We start from the raw sequence: 16,496 nt of genomic DNA on the forward strand, positions 1-16,496 counted from the left end.
CTGCATATCCAATCCAAGTGTTTGAAAAAAGAGGTGAGTGCTCTGGATTTGGGTGGTGTAGGGGGGGGAAGTTTGGCTCTAATTAAAATGTCTTTGAGATTTTTATTCCTCCTATAGGCTGGTAGAAATCTATGCTCCTTGAGCAGACCCTGGTCCTGAACAAGATCCCGGAAGTTCCTCCTGAGGACTCTCACCATCCTGCATGTGGCTGCCGAATATGTTGTGACGATGGGTAAAAGGGGGGATGTATCAATAGGTTTAATTTGTTGAAATGACTTAAAACACTTTCTTAGAAAGGTGCGGGAATAACCCCTTGTGTATAATGCCGAAAAAATAATTTTGGTGGCCTTTTTAAAGTCTGCCTGTTGGGTGCAGATTCTGTGGAAGCGGAGCAGCTGGGATTTAACCAGACCTGCAAATGTGTGTTTGGGATGAAAACTGGTTTTATGTAACAGTGCATGTGTGTCTGTGGGTTTAAAATAAACTTTAATGTCCAATTTGTGTGTGGTGTGAAAGTCACTTCCCTTAAATGTGGTTGTGTCTAGAAAGTCGACTGAAGAGGCGTGGCATGTTGATTTTAGTTTGATGGAAGGGTTGTGGCTGTTGAGAGTCCCCAGGAAGGTTCCAAACTCCTGCTCAGAGTGCGTCCACACGCCCCAGATGTCGTCGAGGTACCTGTAATAACAGAGCGGCTTTAAAGCACATTTCTGTAGTGCAGAGGATTCCCACTCTGCCATGAATATGTTGGCATAAGCCGGTGCAAATTTCTTCCCCATAGCTGTGCCCTTAATTTGAACAAAAAATTCCCTATTAAATTCAAAATCATTTCTGTTTAAATTAATCTCTAATAATTGGAGTAATTCTTTATCTGGTCGTTTTTTGTCCGGGTATTTTTGAAAAATTCTTTTAATACTGTCAATGCCCTCTTTGTGATCAATATTGGTATATAAGCTATCAATATCCATAGTAAACAGAAAGGAGTCTGCTGGGATTACTAGTTGTTTGATTTTTTCAATAAAATGATATGTATCTTTAAGGTAACTGTCATGTTTATTAGATAACGGATTCAGAAAAAAGTCCAAATATTCTGCTGTATAATAGGTTTCACTTTCACAGTCTGAAACAATGGGTCTGCCAGGAGGAATTTTAGATGGAACGGTCCATTTTTGGGGATCTTTATGGATTTTGGGTAACATGTAAAACCGTCTGGGCCTCGGTTGCGAGTTGCCCTGCAGGTAAGTTTTTGTTTTTTATTTATAAATTTCTTTTTCAGTAAATTATTAATAATTGTATCTACTAGGGGGATTGTATCTAAATAAATGGGTTTATTGAGTTTATGATAATAGGTTACATCATTTAACTGTCTGTAACCTTCATATAAATAATCTTTTTTATCCATAATTACTGTTAGACTGCCCTTATCAGCTGGCTTAATAACTATATCATTATTTTGGGCTAATTCTTTTAGAGTTTTGGTTTCCTCACCACTCAAATTTGGAGTGTTATGAATGATTTTAAAATCATTCTCAAAGTATGAAATATCCTGGTCTATTAAATGGTTAATTTGTGGTGGGAGAGTAGCAGATGGGGGTGTCCAGTCAGATTTCAGTGTGAATGGCTGAGGTTGGATGCTGCTTTTGTCCTTATAGTGAACAGTTAACTTAATTCTGCGATGGTACTCCTGTAAATCATGTCTGGATTGAAAGGTCAAATTCTTACTGTTACATTTGGAAGGGATGAAAGTAAGACCTCTGCTCAGCAGGGAAAGCTGTGTAAGAGAAAGAACAAAGTTATCACATAGATTCATGACTCCATCTTTCCCCTCCCTCTGTGAGAGGCTTAGAGGGAGCTTCAGTTTAACCACGAAGCCCAGTGTTCCAGCATCCTCTTCGCGGTAGCTGCCGTCCAGTGGATGCTGTCAGTTTGGGTCTCAAAGAAGCCACTGAGTGGGGGGATGTAGTCTGTCAGTTCTTGGATGTGTTGATTTAAATGGATAAGGACGACTTTTTCATCTGGTGAAAGGTGAGGTGAAAAACTGACGTGAGGGACGAGGATCGTGGCGTCTGGGAATCTCTGTCCTGCCACCGTCAGGGCTTTGATCATCTCTTTGACTGGAGCTTTTTTATCCCTCTGGGATCTGTTGTTGAGGCCAAAGGATAGCAGGAGAACCTCTGGTTCCGTCTGGAAGGTGGCCGTCTTCAGGAGAAATTCTGCATGATGCCATCTGCCGCCAGGAAAACTGTCCAATTGTACATTTCCACCTTTGAAAGGTGGGAGGCGGCTGATGTTTGAGTCTCCTATGATGACCTTCTTCTGATGTATGTGCAGGTGCCACTCTGTAAATTTGCGGGGTGTGTTGTCGTGTCGTGTTGGAGCACACACCTGCATTTCTGCTGCAGAAGTTGTCGTCTGCTCTGCTCGCTCGATGGCTAGGCGAGATTGCACGCTGGATCTCAGCTTGGAGAGAGTGGCAGGGGTGAGTGTGTGGTACCCTCTGCTCTCCATGGTGCTGGTTTGGATGGGAGGAGGAGGAGGACTCCCTTCTCTGTGAGGGGGGCGTTGGCTTCCTTTTCTCTGGCTCAGCGCTGTGATCTGCTCATCTGCTGGTTCTGGCTCCAGAGTGATTTCCTCTTCGGCTTCAGAGTCAGCCTTCTGCATGTCGAGAACTCGTACGACACTTTCTGCCGTAGAGCTTATTTGAGAGCGATTTATGCGTGGTGGAAGAGGGATTACAGGAGAAAGACGAGATGGAGATGTGGGAGGAGAAAGTTCTGTTTCACTTGCCTCCTCAAGGTCAAACAGAGGTGACCAGTCCTCCTGTTGTGGTTCTGTCATGGTCTCCACTGAAACCCGGGAGATTGGTGCAGGGGGAGGCGCTGCGTGGATTTGGGCGATCGTTGTGATCTGATGACTGCTGCTTTGTGGTGAAGGGGGTGGTCGTGCTGCAGCTGGGCTCCGTGGTCTCGTGGAGGGAGGCTGGTTCACTGGAGGTGATGATGGAGCCAGCTCAATCACAGCATGTGGGTCCTCTTCTGCTGTCTGGTCAGCTGTCTGCGTTGGGAGAGAAGAAACGGCAGCAGCAACAGGAAGTGGAGCAGGAGGTGCTGTTTCTGTCGTCCTGGCAATGATGACCGCCTGGGCACGGTCTATTGTATCCTGTCTCAGGCGTCTGCCTAAATTACGTTTCGCCCACGTTGTGGCTATTTCAAAGGGGCCTCTCCAGTCTGGTGAAGGAAACTGGGTGAGCTTTTGCATTTCAGAGTCAATGTTCTTTTGATAATGCTCTCTGAGGATGAGAACGGTAGTGAAGGCCCAATTTCTAGCATTGCCGTCAATCAAAGTCTGTGTTTGTAGATTTGGGGATGCTGGTTTGATAATTGTGGCTAGATTGTTTGTTATTTTGTCCAGGGAGGGAGGATGAGCCTCTCTGGACACATTGGTGAGGTGGTGTACAGCTTTAATCAGTCTGTTCATTACACGCACCTTCTCTGTGAAATCAGGGTCATTAGACTGTACCCTGTGGGGGGGGGCTTCATTCCGAGCATCTGCTGGTATAAAGACGTAGCGGCCATTTTGGTTGGAGGGACCGCGTGGCCTAGGTCTTGGCGCACGTTGAGCGCCATCTTGAAATGGGTAGCGCGACCCGCTATAGAACGGCTGCGGTGCAGGGCGATGTCTCACCTGCTGTCTGCCGTAGAAGGTTAGGGTTAGGGTTAGGGGTTAGGGTTAGGGGTTAGGGTTAGGGTTAGGGTTGGGGTTTGCAAAAAATACGTTTGTATTTTGTTTGCACTGGCCTGCTGTACTGAAGAAGGGGGAGGAAAAAGCTAGAAAAAATAAAAAATAAGCAGTAAAATGAATAAAGGAGAATTCAAACTCCAACTGTCAGTCTGCCCGGTCTGGATTCGAACCCTGGATGTCTGCATGAAGGGTAGTTGTCCTTACCATTAGGCTACCAAGCCTTACAATGACTTTTGGGTGCTGAGGGGGATAAGAAAGGGACGGGAGACAGAAAAAAAAAAACAAAAAAATAAAAAAATAAAAAGAAAATAATAATAAAAAAGTCTAAAAATGACCAACTAGATCAATATTTATAGTAAAAAAAGATTAAAAATCAATTAATCCAAGTTGTTAAGGATCTGGTAAAACTTAATCTTGTGGGTAAATTAGAAGCAGCAAAGTTAAATAAGTGCTAAAAACATGGAAAACATCCATAGAAAATTGTTAGTACATTAAAATAAGTGCTAAAATTAAGTGCCACGCCTTATTAAAACATAAAAAATATATATCAAATGCATGCAGGTTAAAAGACAAATAAAATCAGTTAAAATAGGTTAGTATAAAAGTTTTGCTGTTCCTAAAAAAAACCTTAGAGATCCTACTTTTTAATTTTGATTAATCTATAAGAAAAATAAATAAATAAATAAATAAATAAATAAATAATAAGATAAATAAATAAAATAATTAATAAATAAATAAAGGGGGGGGGGCTAGCTCCCTGGATGGGGATGCTAGCCTTTTTTACAAGTAGGTTTATGGAGGGGAGGTATTCAGCTCCCTGATTAAGGATGCAGGGTGGGGGCTAGTACCCTGTATAGGGTGACTAGAGGAGGGGGAATGGGAGAAAGGGGGGAGGGGTTGGTTTAGCTCCTTGATTAGGGATGCTTTACCATTTGGTTAAGGAAAGAGGAGGGTGGGGCTAGTTCCCTGTTTAGGGTGACTAGAGGAGGGGGGTGGGAAAGGGGGGGGGAAGGGGGGAGAGGGGTTGGTTTAGCTCCCTGATTAGGGACGCTTCACCATTTGGTCTGGGAAAGAGGAGGGTGGGGCTAGTTCCCTGTTTAGGGTGACTAGGGGAGAGGGAGTGAGAAAAAGCAGAGGGGGGGGAAGGAAGGGAAAAGAAGGGAAGAGGAGAAGCAACGAGGTCTCCAGGGCCCATGGAGACGGTCCCCTAATGGAAGAGGACTCAGAAGGGATGTTTTGCAGGTCATGTTCGACTTTTGCATGCCCGTTCATCATGCTTTTGTCCTCTATTAGCATGGTTATGCTTCGGGGGGGGGGCCGCACCACACACCTGGAGACCACGGGGGATATTTTGGAGCAGAGTTTGAAGGGTTAGGGTTAGGGTTAGGGTTAGGGTTAGGATTGGGGTTGGGGTCGGGATTAGATTAGGGTTGGGTTAACTTTTTTTAGCACAGGCCAACTGAGCTCACGGAAGGAAACAGTGGAAAGAAGGTAGAAAACAATAAAAGATAATAATAATATTAAATAAACCTGTTCTGGATCTGCTTTCAGAAAGGTGTGGAGAGAGCTGGAGTTGAACCCTGGTTTTCAGGTTGGCAGGCAGGGCAGTTCAGTGTGAGCTAATGACATTGTATGTCCCACCAGTGAAAAGTGTAAATCAATTTAGGGAAAAAAATAAATAAATAAATAAATAAAAAGGAAAAGAAGAAAAAGGAAAACATAAATTAAAAAATTGAAAGAGGGAATATGATCAAAGTATAAATCAATCTCCTTGCATAAATACTTTTTGTGTTTGATAAAAGAGAAGTAGGTTTCCAAAAGAAGTGCTTTCAAGGTTAGTATTAAAAGTGCTGTACAAAAAGTTATAAGTGCTAAAAGTAAGTGCTAAAAAACAAACATCCTTACAGTAGAAGAAATATGTACAACATGCTAAAAATGATAAATTAATATAAGGTTAGTATAAAAACAATCAACAATAAAATTTTGGAAAACCTTAACGAGTGGGGGAGGAAAGAGTAAAACGATAAAAAAAGGAGAAGCAGGGGGAATCGAACTCTGAATGTCGGCCACTGTAGCCGAGAGATTTACTGGTTGAGTTAACTTTTTTTAGTGAGTTCTCTGGGAAAGTGGTATATGATAGTGAGGGGTATGTGTTGAATTATTAAAAAAAATAATAATAAAAATAATAAATCAATAAATAAAATAAAAGAGGGGGGGGGAAGTTGCTGGGGGAGGTAGAGATCTCCAACCGGGGGGAGGGGCATGTAAACAGAGTGATTATTCATCATTAAGCCCCCCTGGTATGGTTGTCCCTAATTTATGTATCCAAATTTTTTCTGCCCTCTTCCTCTGCCCAGTGGTCCAACGGTCATTTTTCTCCAAACCAGATATAATGAGGTAAGTGGGTGAGTGGGTTTGGAAGTGTTGAACTAGGTGAGTGGTGAGTCGGCCTGTCCCAATGTTACGCAGATGTTGTGATAAACGGGTATGGATAGAGTGTTTAGTTTCACCAATGTAATTAATGTGGCAAAGTGTGCAGGTGATAATGTACACTACATTGGTTGTCGTGATGGAGAATGAGCCTAGTGTCGGGAAACCTGTACCAGTGTGATGATTGGTGATAAATTTTCTTGGTTTGTAGTGGTGGTTATGGGGAAGCTTGGGTGTTTTTTTGTTTTCTGTGAATTTTGATCTAGTGAGAATGGACTGGAGGCTCTTGTGTTTTCTATAAGCTAATATGATCTTATGATTTTGGAATGTCTGGTGGTGATTCTGAAAGTTTGAAAAGTTTTGTTTAATGGTCCGGAAGAGAGGAGTAGTTCTATGTGAAAATGTGGAAACCAAGGGAATTAATTGAGGAGGATTTGTGTTTATTTGTGTCAGTTGTGTGTAAGACGGGTCCCGGCCACTCAGCCTTGGGGTGGGGGGATACAGACCCTGGTTCGGGTAGGGGGCACTGGATGCCTGATTCGGCTCTTGGGGGTGGGTAGAGGGAGCTGGGCTTACAGGAATGGAAGGGTGGGATTTGGGATACAGACCCTGATTAGGGTAGGGGGTAGGGCTGGGTGGCTGAGATTGATGGGCCTGGGCTGGAAGAAGAGGGGGAGAGTGAGTGTGAGCGAGAGAGGCCAAGGTGGAATATTTGATTGAGCGGAGGAAACGTTTGGAGTAGCCACGAGGGCGGAGACTTTTGAAGAGAATACTGGTGGCGTTATGAAAATCGGTGGGGTTAGAGCAGATACGGTGGAAGCGGATGATTTGAGATTTGATTATGCCTTTGAAAGTGTGTTTGGGATGGTAGCTGGATTTATGTAGGAGTGCATGAGTGTCAGTAGTTTTGAAGAAGACCTTAGTCTGGAAGGATTTGTGAGTACTGTTGGAGGCCGTGAAAGAAACTGTTACATCAAGAAAGTTGATTTGTTGGGGTTCTATTTGGTGTTTGACTGAGATGGAGGAGTGGTGGTTGTTAAGGATATTGATAAAGTCTTCGAATTGGGGGAGAGAATGGGGCCAAATACCGAAAATATCATCTAAGTAACGGAGGAATAGCGTGGGTTTTAGAGGGCATTTTGCCAGTGCCTCTCGCTCCCACTCACTCATATACAGATTGGCGTAGGAGGGGGCAAATCTCTGGCCCATGGCTGTCCCATGGATCTGGAGAAAGTACTGGTTATTGAAAAAGAAATCATTATTGTTGAGGCAGAGTTCTGTGAGCTGGAGTAGTTCCCTGTCTGGTCTCTTGGGGTCTGGGTAGGTTTGAAAAATATGTTGGAGGGTTTTTAGGCCTATTTGAGTATTGATGTTGGTATACAGGCTGTCTACATCCAAGGTGAAGAGATAAGCCGTTTTGGGAACAGCCATGGGCCGGATTATTTCCAGGAAGTGATATGTGTCTTTAACATAGCTGGGATGTTTGGTGGAGAGGGGGCCCAGGAATTGTTCAATGTATTGTGAAACGTGATAGGTGGCACTGTTACAATCCGAAACTATTGGTCGTCCAGGAGGAACTTCAAAGGGAATGGTCCAAGTCTGTGGGTTTTTATGGATTTTTGGAAGTAAATAAAAATAACGGGATCTTGGTGTATCGGGTCCATATAAAAAGTCTCGTTGTTTAGCTGTAATGATTTTTTTGTTATAGAGTGTCTGAATTATGGTCCGGAGAGTGATTTGGGTTTGTAATTGATTACAGTCATCTATACGTTTGTAATATGTCGTGTCATTAAGTTGTCTGTTAGCTTCCAGTAAATATTGGTGTCGGTCCATGATGACAATTTTAGATCCTTTATCTGCGGGTTAAATGATGATATTAGGGTTATGGATGAGTTCTTTAAGGGCCCTGCGTTCATCTCTCGACAGGTTGTCTGAGAGATCTGTCTGAGGATGAAACCGTTGTAGGGCCCGTTTGTCTGTCTGGATGAGGGTATTGAGGTGCTGGTGTAGTCTAGAATTTTCCGGTTCCCAGTGCGACTGATGAGTAAACGGAATATGCTGATAGTCTGTAGTATTGTTGGAGAAGTAATCAATGAGTTTTAGTCGTCTATGGTAAAAGTGAAGGTCCCTTTGAAGTTCCTCCCAGTCAAAGCGAGTGGGTTTGGGAATGAAAGAGAGCCCCCTCTCAAGGATTGTGCATTGTGTGGGGGAGGGAGTAAAGAGGGTGGACAGGTTAAGGATGTTGGATTTGGAGTCCCAGGGTTAGGGTTAGGGTTAGGGGTTAGGGGTTAGGGGTTAGGGTTAGGGTTAGGGGTTAGGGTTAGGGGTTAGGGTTAGGGTTTAGGGTTTAGGGTTAGGGTTAGGTTTAGAAAATTAGAATCTCACCGCCAAAGGCAGTGAAACTCAAAATGCATAGGCCATTCCCCCGTCCAGAAAACCAGAATTCTTTGCCCCACACTCAAAAATTAGGATGAAAGGACTTACATATTCAAAAATTGGGCTCTCACGTCCCTGGACAACTTGTATGTTCAATTTTGTCTCCTCTTCTTTCTTCTTTGCAGGAACATTTCTTTTGTTTCCTCAGGTAAGTAGCCTTTTCTTTGCAGGATATTTTTCCTTTTAGGGCTCCACTTGGCATCACTTGTCGCTTAGAGCTTGTGCACGATATTTCGGACTTCCTGGTCCTTCTTCAGGTGCTGAAATGAGCAAATTTTGTTTGTATATCCCCTGTACATGAGAGCTTGGATGGAATAAAAATCTTTTGTCCATAAGTCCTGGTCTGATTGCCTTCTGTTTTATTGTGCCTTCGTATGACAGGGCTGCAAGGTGAGTGAGTGAGTTGGAAGAAGCAGGTCCGCTTAAATAGAGCAGGTGGGCGGAGTTAGCCTTTGTATTGCTCCTGAATGGCTGTGGATCCATGCTCTTCCGAAATTGTCCGTAGCTTTATGGCTCTTTGAAGTATATTCTCACTTATAGTTTTTAGGAGTGGGAGCACACCCCCCCTCACCAAGATGAGGTCCAAACAGTTAAGGAAATCACCCAGCTTGCACAAACAATTTTCTTTTTCCTCTTCAGTCATTTTTCCTCCAAAAATCCTCTCAGAATAGGTTTTTCTCACTTCTTCACTGAGGTTAAGATTAGGAAAGGATGACTTGGAAAGCATGTAAAGTCCAACATCATGTCTGAGAGAAAGTTGTTTTTCTTCTCAGCATGGAATTGGGGCTCCGAACTCCAGCACCAGACCGACAGAGGGGCACGAGCGTGTCAGGTTTAGAAAATTAGAATCTCACCGCCAAAGGCAGTGAAACTCAAAATGCATAGGCCATTCCCCCGTCCAGAAAACCAGAATTCTTTGCCCCACACTCAAAAATTAGGATGAAAGGACTTACATATTCAAAAATTGGGCTCTCACGTCCCTGGACAACTTGTATGTTCAATTTTGTCTCCTCTTCTTTCTTCTTTGCAGGACCATTTCTTTTGTTTCCTCAGGTAAGTAGCCTTTTCTTTGCAGGATATTTTTCCTTTTAGGGCTCCACTTGGCATCACTTGTCGCTTAGAGCTTGTGCACGATATTTCGGACTTCCTGGTCCTTCTTCAGGTGCTGAAATGAGCAAATTTTGTTTGTATATCCCCTGTACATGAGAGCTTGGATGGAATAAAAATCTTTTGTCCATAAGTCCTGGTCTGATTGCCTTCTGTTTTATTGTGCCTTCGTATGACAGGGCTGCAAGGTGAGTGAGTGAGTTGGAAGAAGCAGGTCCGCTTAAATAGAGCAGGTGGGCGGAGTTAGCCTTTGTATTGCTCCTGAATGGCTGTGGATCCATGCTCTTCCGAAATTGTCCGTAGCTTTATGGCTCTTTGAAGTATATTCTCACTTATAGTTTTTAGGAGTGGGAGCACACCCCCCCTCACCAAGATGAGGTCCAAACAGTTAAGGAAATCACCCAGCTTGCACAAACAATTTTCTTTTTCCTCTTCAGTCATTTTTCCTCCAAAAATCCTCTCAGAATAGGTTTTTCTCACTTCTTCACTGAGGTTAAGATTAGGAAAGGATGACTTGGAAAGCATGTAAAGTCCAACATCATGTCTGAGAGAAAGTTGTTTTTCTTCTCAGCATGGAATTGGGGCTCCGAACTCCAGCACCAGACCGACAGAGGGGCACGAGCGTGTCAGGTTTAGAAAATTAGAATCTCACCGCCAAAGGCAGTGAAACTCAAAATGCATAGGCCATTCCCCCGTCCAGAAAACCAGAATTCTTTGCCCCACACTCAAAAATTAGGATGAAAGGACTTACATATTCAAAAATTGGGCTCTCACGTCCCTGGACAACTTGTATGTTCAATTTTGTCTCCTCTTCTTTCTTCTTTGCAGGACCATTTCTTTTGTTTCCTCAGGTAAGTAGCCTTTTCTTTGCAGGATATTTTTCCTTTTAGGGCTCCACTTGGCATCACTTGTCGCTTAGAGCTTGTGCACGATATTTCGGACTTCCTGGTCCTTCTTCAGGTGCTGAAATGAGCAAATTTTGTTTGTATATCCCCTGTACATGAGAGCTTGGATGGAATAAAAATCTTTTGTCCATAAGTCCTGGTCTGATTGCCTTCTGTTTTATTGTGCCTTCGTATGACAGGGCTGCAAGGTGAGTGAGTGAGTTGGAAGAAGCAGGTCCGCTTAAATAGAGCAGGTGGGCGGAGTTAGCCTTTGTATTGCTCCTGAATGGCTGTGGATCCATGCTCTTCCGAAATTGTCCGTAGCTTTATGGCTCTTTGAAGTATATTCTCACTTATAGTTTTTAGGAGTGGGAGCACACCCCCCCTCACCAAGATGAGGTCCAAACAGTTAAGGAAATCACCCAGCTTGCACAAACAATTTTCTTTTTCCTCTTCAGTCATTTTTCCTCCAAAAATCCTCTCAGAATAGGTTTTTTTCACTTCTTCACTGAGGTTAAGATTAGGAAAGGATGACTTGGAAAGCATGTAAAGTCCAACATCATGTCTGAGAGAAAGTTGTTTTTCTTCTCAGCATGGAATTGGGGCTCCGAACTCCAGCACCAGACCGACAGAGGGGCACGAGCGTGTCAGGTTTGGAAAATTAGAATCTCACCGCCAAAGGCAGTGAAACTCAAAATGCATAGGCCATTCCCCCGTCCAGAAAACCAGAATTCTTTGCCCCACACTCAAAAATTAGGATGAAAGGACTTACATATTCAAAAATTGGGCTCTCACGTCCCTGGACAACTTGTATGTTCAATTTTGTCTCCTCTTCTTTCTTCTTTGCAGGACCATTTCTTTTGTTTCCTCAGGTAAGTAGCCTTTTCTTTGCAGGATATTTTTCCTTTTAGGGCTCCACTTGGCATCACTTGTCGCTTAGAGCTTGTGCACGATATTTCGGACTTCCTGGTCCTTCTTCAGGTGCTGAAATGAGCAAATTTTGTTTGTATATCCCCTGTACATGAGAGCTTGGATGGAATAAAAATCTTTTGTCCATAAGTCCTGGTCTGATTGCCTTCTGTTTTATTGTGCCTTCGTATGACAGGGCTGCAAGGTGAGTGAGTGAGTTGGAAGAAGCAGGTCCGCTTAAATAGAGCAGGTGGGCGGGGTTAGCCTTTGTATTGCTCCTGAATGGCTGTGGATCCATGCTCTTCCGAAATTGTCCGTAGCTTTATGGCTCTTTGAAGTATATTCTCACTTATAGTTTTTAGGAGTGGGAGCACACCCCCCCTCACCAAGATGAGGTCCAAACAGTTAAGGAAATCACCCAGCTTGCACAAACAATTTTCTTTTTCCTCTTCAGTCATTTTTCCTCCAAAAATCCTCTCAGAATAGGTTTTTCTCACTTCTTCACTGAGGTTAAGATTAGGAAAGGATGACTTGGAAAGCATGTAAAGTCCAACATCATGTCTGAGAGAAAGTTGTTTTTCTTCTCAGCATGGAATTGGGGCTCCGAACTCCAGCACCAGACCGACAGAGGGGCACGAGCGTGTCAGGTTTAGAAAATTAGAATCTCACCGCCAAAGGCAGTGAAACTCAAAATGCATAGGCCATTCCCCCGTCCAGAAAACCAGAATTCTTTGCCCCACACTCAAAAATTAGGATGAAAGGACTTACATATTCAAAAATTGGGCTCTCACGTCCCTGGACAACTTGTATGTTCAATTTTGTCTCCTCTTCTTTCTTCTTTGCAGGACCATTTCTTTTGTTTCCTCAGGTAAGTAGCCTTTTCTTTGCAGGATATTTTTCCTTTTAGGGCTCCACTTGGCATCACTTGTCGCTTAGAGCTTGTGCACGATATTTCGGACTTCCTGGTCCTTCTTCAGGTGCTGAAATGAGCAAATTTTGTTTGTATATCCCCTGTACATGAGAGCTTGGATGGAATAAAAATCTTTTGTCCATAAGTCCTGGTCTGATTGCCTTCTGTTTTATTGTGCCTTCGTATGACAGGGCTGCAAGGTGAGTGAGTGAGTTGGAAGAAGCAGGTCCGCTTAAATAGAGCAGGTGGGCGGAGTTAGCCTTTGTATTGCTCCTGAATGGCTGTGGATCCATGCTCTTCCGAAATTGTCCGTAGCTTTATGGCTCTTTGAAGTATATTCTCACTTATAGTTTTTAGGAGTGGGAGCACACCCCCCCTCACCAAGATGAGGTCCAAACAGTTAAGGAAATCACCCAGCTTGCACAAACAATTTTCTTTTTCCTCTTCAGTCATTTTTCCTCCAAAAATCCTCTCAGAATAGGTTTTTCTCACTTCTTCACTGAGGTTAAGATTAGGAAAGGATGACTTGGAAAGCATGTAAAGTCCAACATCATGTCTGAGAGAAAGTTGTTTTTCTTCTCAGCATGGAATTGGGGCTCCGAACTCCAGCACCAGACCGACAGAGGGGCACGAGCGTGTCAGGTTTAGAAAATTAGAATCTCACCGCCAAAGGCAGTGAAACTCAAAATGCATAGGCCATTCCCCCGTCCAGAAAACCAGAATTCTTTGCCCCACACTCAAAAATTAGGATGAAAGGACTTACATATTCAAAAATTGGGCTCTCACGTCCCTGGACAACTTGTATGTTCAATTTTGTCTCCTCTTCTTTCTTCTTTGCAGGAACATTTCTTTTGTTTCCTCAGGTAAGTAGCCTTTTCTTTGCAGGATATTTTTCCTTTTAGGGCTCCACTTGGCATCACTTGTCGCTTAGAGCTTGTGCACGATATTTCGGACTTCCTGGTCCTTCTTCAGGTGCTGAAATGAGCAAATTTTGTTTGTATATCCCCTGTACATGAGAGCTTGGATGGAATAAAAATCTTTTGTCCATAAGTCCTGGTCTGATTGCCTTCTGTTTTATTGTGCCTTCGTATGACAGGGCTGCAAGGTGAGTGAGTGAGTTGGAAGAAGCAGGTCCGCTTAAATAGAGCAGGTGGGCGGAGTTAGCCTTTGTATTGCTCCTGAATGGCTGTGGATCCATGCTCTTCCGAAATTGTCCGTAGCTTTATGGCTCTTTGAAGTATATTCTCACTTATAGTTTTTAGGAGTGGGAGCACACCCCCCCTCACCAAGATGAGGTCCAAACAGTTAAGGAAATCACCCAGCTTGCACAAACAATTTTCTTTTTCCTCTTCAGTCATTTTTCCTCCAAAAATCCTCTCAGAATAGGTTTTTCTCACTTCTTCACTGAGGTTAAGATTAGGAAAGGATGACTTGGAAAGCATGTAAAGTCCAACATCATGTCTGAGAGAAAGTTGTTTTTCTTCTCAGCATGGAATTGGGGCTCCGAACTCCAGCACCAGACCGACAGAGGGGCACGAGCGTGTCAGGTTTGGAAAATTAGAATCTCACCGCCAAAGGCAGTGAAACTCAAAATGCATAGGCCATTCCCCCGTCCAGAAAACCAGAATTCTTTGCCCCACACTCAAAAATTAGGATGAAAGGACTTACATATTCAAAAATTGGGCTCTCACGTCCCTGGACAACTTGTATGTTCAATTTTGTCTCCTCTTCTTTCTTCTTTGCAGGACCATTTCTTTTGTTTCCTCAGGTAAGTAGCCTTTTCTTTGCAGGATATTTTTCCTTTTAGGGCTCCACTTGGCATCACTTGTCGCTTAGAGCTTGTGCACGATATTTCGGACTTCCTGGTCCTTCTTCAGGTGCTGAAATGAGCAAATTTTGTTTGTATATCCCCTGTACATGAGAGCTTGGATGGAATAAAAATCTTTTGTCCATAAGTCCTGGTCTGATTGCCTTCTGTTTTATTGTGCCTTCGTATGACAGGGCTGCAAGGTGAGTGAGTGAGTTGGAAGAAGCAGGTCCGCTTAAATAGAGCAGGTGGGCGGGGTTAGCCTTTGTATTGCTCCTGAATGGCTGTGGATCCATGCTCTTCCGAAATTGTCCGTAGCTTTATGGCTCTTTGAAGTATATTCTCACTTATAGTTTTTAGGAGTGGGAGCACACCCCCCCTCACCAAGATGAGGTCCAAACAGTTAAGGAAATCACCCAGCTTGCACAAACAATTTTCTTTTTCCTCTTCAGTCATTTTTCCTCCAAAAATCCTCTCAGAATAGGTTTTTCTCACTTCTTCACTGAGGTTAAGATTAGGAAAGGATGACTTGGAAAGCATGTAAAGTCCAACATCATGTCTGAGAGAAAGTTGTTTTTCTTCTCAGCATGGAATTGGGGCTCCGAACTCCAGCACCAGACCGACAGAGGGGCACGAGCGTGTCAGGTTTAGAAAATTAGAATCTCACCGCCAAAGGCAGTGAAACTCAAAATGCATAGGCCATTCCCCCGTCCAGAAAACCAGAATTCTTTGCCCCACACTCAAAAATTAGGATGAAAGGACTTACATATTCAAAAATTGGGCTCTCACGTCCCTGGACAACTTGTATGTTCAATTTTGTCTCCTCTTCTTTCTTCTTTGCAGGACCATTTCTTTTGTTTCCTCAGGTAAGTAGCCTTTTCTTTGCAGGATATTTTTCCTTTTAGGGCTCCACTTGGCATCACTTGTCGCTTAGAGCTTGTGCACGATATTTCGGACTTCCTGGTCCTTCTTCAGGTGCTGAAATGAGCAAATTTTGTTTGTATATCCCCTGTACATGAGAGCTTGGATGGAATAAAAATCTTTTGTCCATAAGTCCTGGTCTGATTGCCTTCTGTTTTATTGTGCCTTCGTATGACAGGGCTGCAAGGTGAGTGAGTGAGTTGGAAGAAGCAGGTCCGCTTAAATAGAGCAGGTGGGCGGAGTTAGCCTTTGTATTGCTCCTGAATGGCTGTGGATCCATGCTCTTCCGAAATTGTCCGTAGCTTTATGGCTCTTTGAAGTATATTCTCACTTATAGTTTTTAGGAGTGGGAGCACACCCCCCCTCACCAAGATGAGGTCCAAACAGTTAAGGAAATCACCCAGCTTGCACAAACAATTTTCTTTTTCCTCTTCAGTCATTTTTCCTCCAAAAATCCTCTCAGAATAGGTTTTTCTCACTTCTTCACTGAGGTTAAGATTAGGAAAGGATGACTTGGAAAGCATGTAAAGTCCAACATCATGTCTGAGAGAAAGTTGTTTTTCTTCTCAGCATGGAATTGGGGCTCCGAACTCCAGCACCAGACCGACAGAGGGGCACGAGCGTGTCAGGTTTAGAAAATTAGAATCTCACCGCCAAAGGCAGTGAAACTCAAAATGCATAGGCCATTCCCCCGTCCAGAAAACCAGAATTCTTTGCCCCACACTCAAAAATTAGGATGAAAGGACTTACATATTCAAAAATTGGGCTCTCACGTCCCTGGACAACTTGTATGTTCAATTTTGTCTCCTCTTCTTTCTTCTTTGCAGGAACATTTCTTTTGTTTCCTCAGGTAAGTAGCCTTTTCTTTGCAGGATATTTTTCTTTTTAGGGCTCCACTTGGCATCACTTGTCGCTTAGAGCTTGTGCACGATATTTCGGACTTCCTGGTCCTTCTTCAGGTGCTGAAATGAGCAAATTTTGTTTGTATATCCCCTGTACATGAGAGCTTGGATGGAATAAAAATCTTTTGTCCATAAGTCCTGGTCTGATTGCCTTCTGTTTTATTGTGCCTTCGTATGACAGGGCTGCAAGGTGAGTGAGTGAGTTGGAAGAAGCAGGTCCGCTTAAATAGAGCAGGTGGGCGGAGTTAGCCTTTGTATTGCTCCTGAATGGCTGTGGATCCATGCTCTTCCGAAATTGTCCGTAGCTTTATGGCTCTTTGAAGTATATTCTCACTTATAGTTTTTAGGAGTGGGAGCACACCCCCCCTCACCAAGATGAGGTCCAAACAGTTAAGGAAATCACCCAGCTTGCACAAACAATTTTCTTTTTCCTCTTCAGTCATTTTTCCTCC

This window comes from Oryzias latipes, chromosome 7, assembly GCF_053564925.1.
Source record: "Oryzias latipes strain Hd-rR chromosome 7, Olatipes_Hd-rR_3.1".
Lineage (NCBI taxonomy): Eukaryota > Metazoa > Chordata > Actinopteri > Beloniformes > Adrianichthyidae > Oryzias > Oryzias latipes.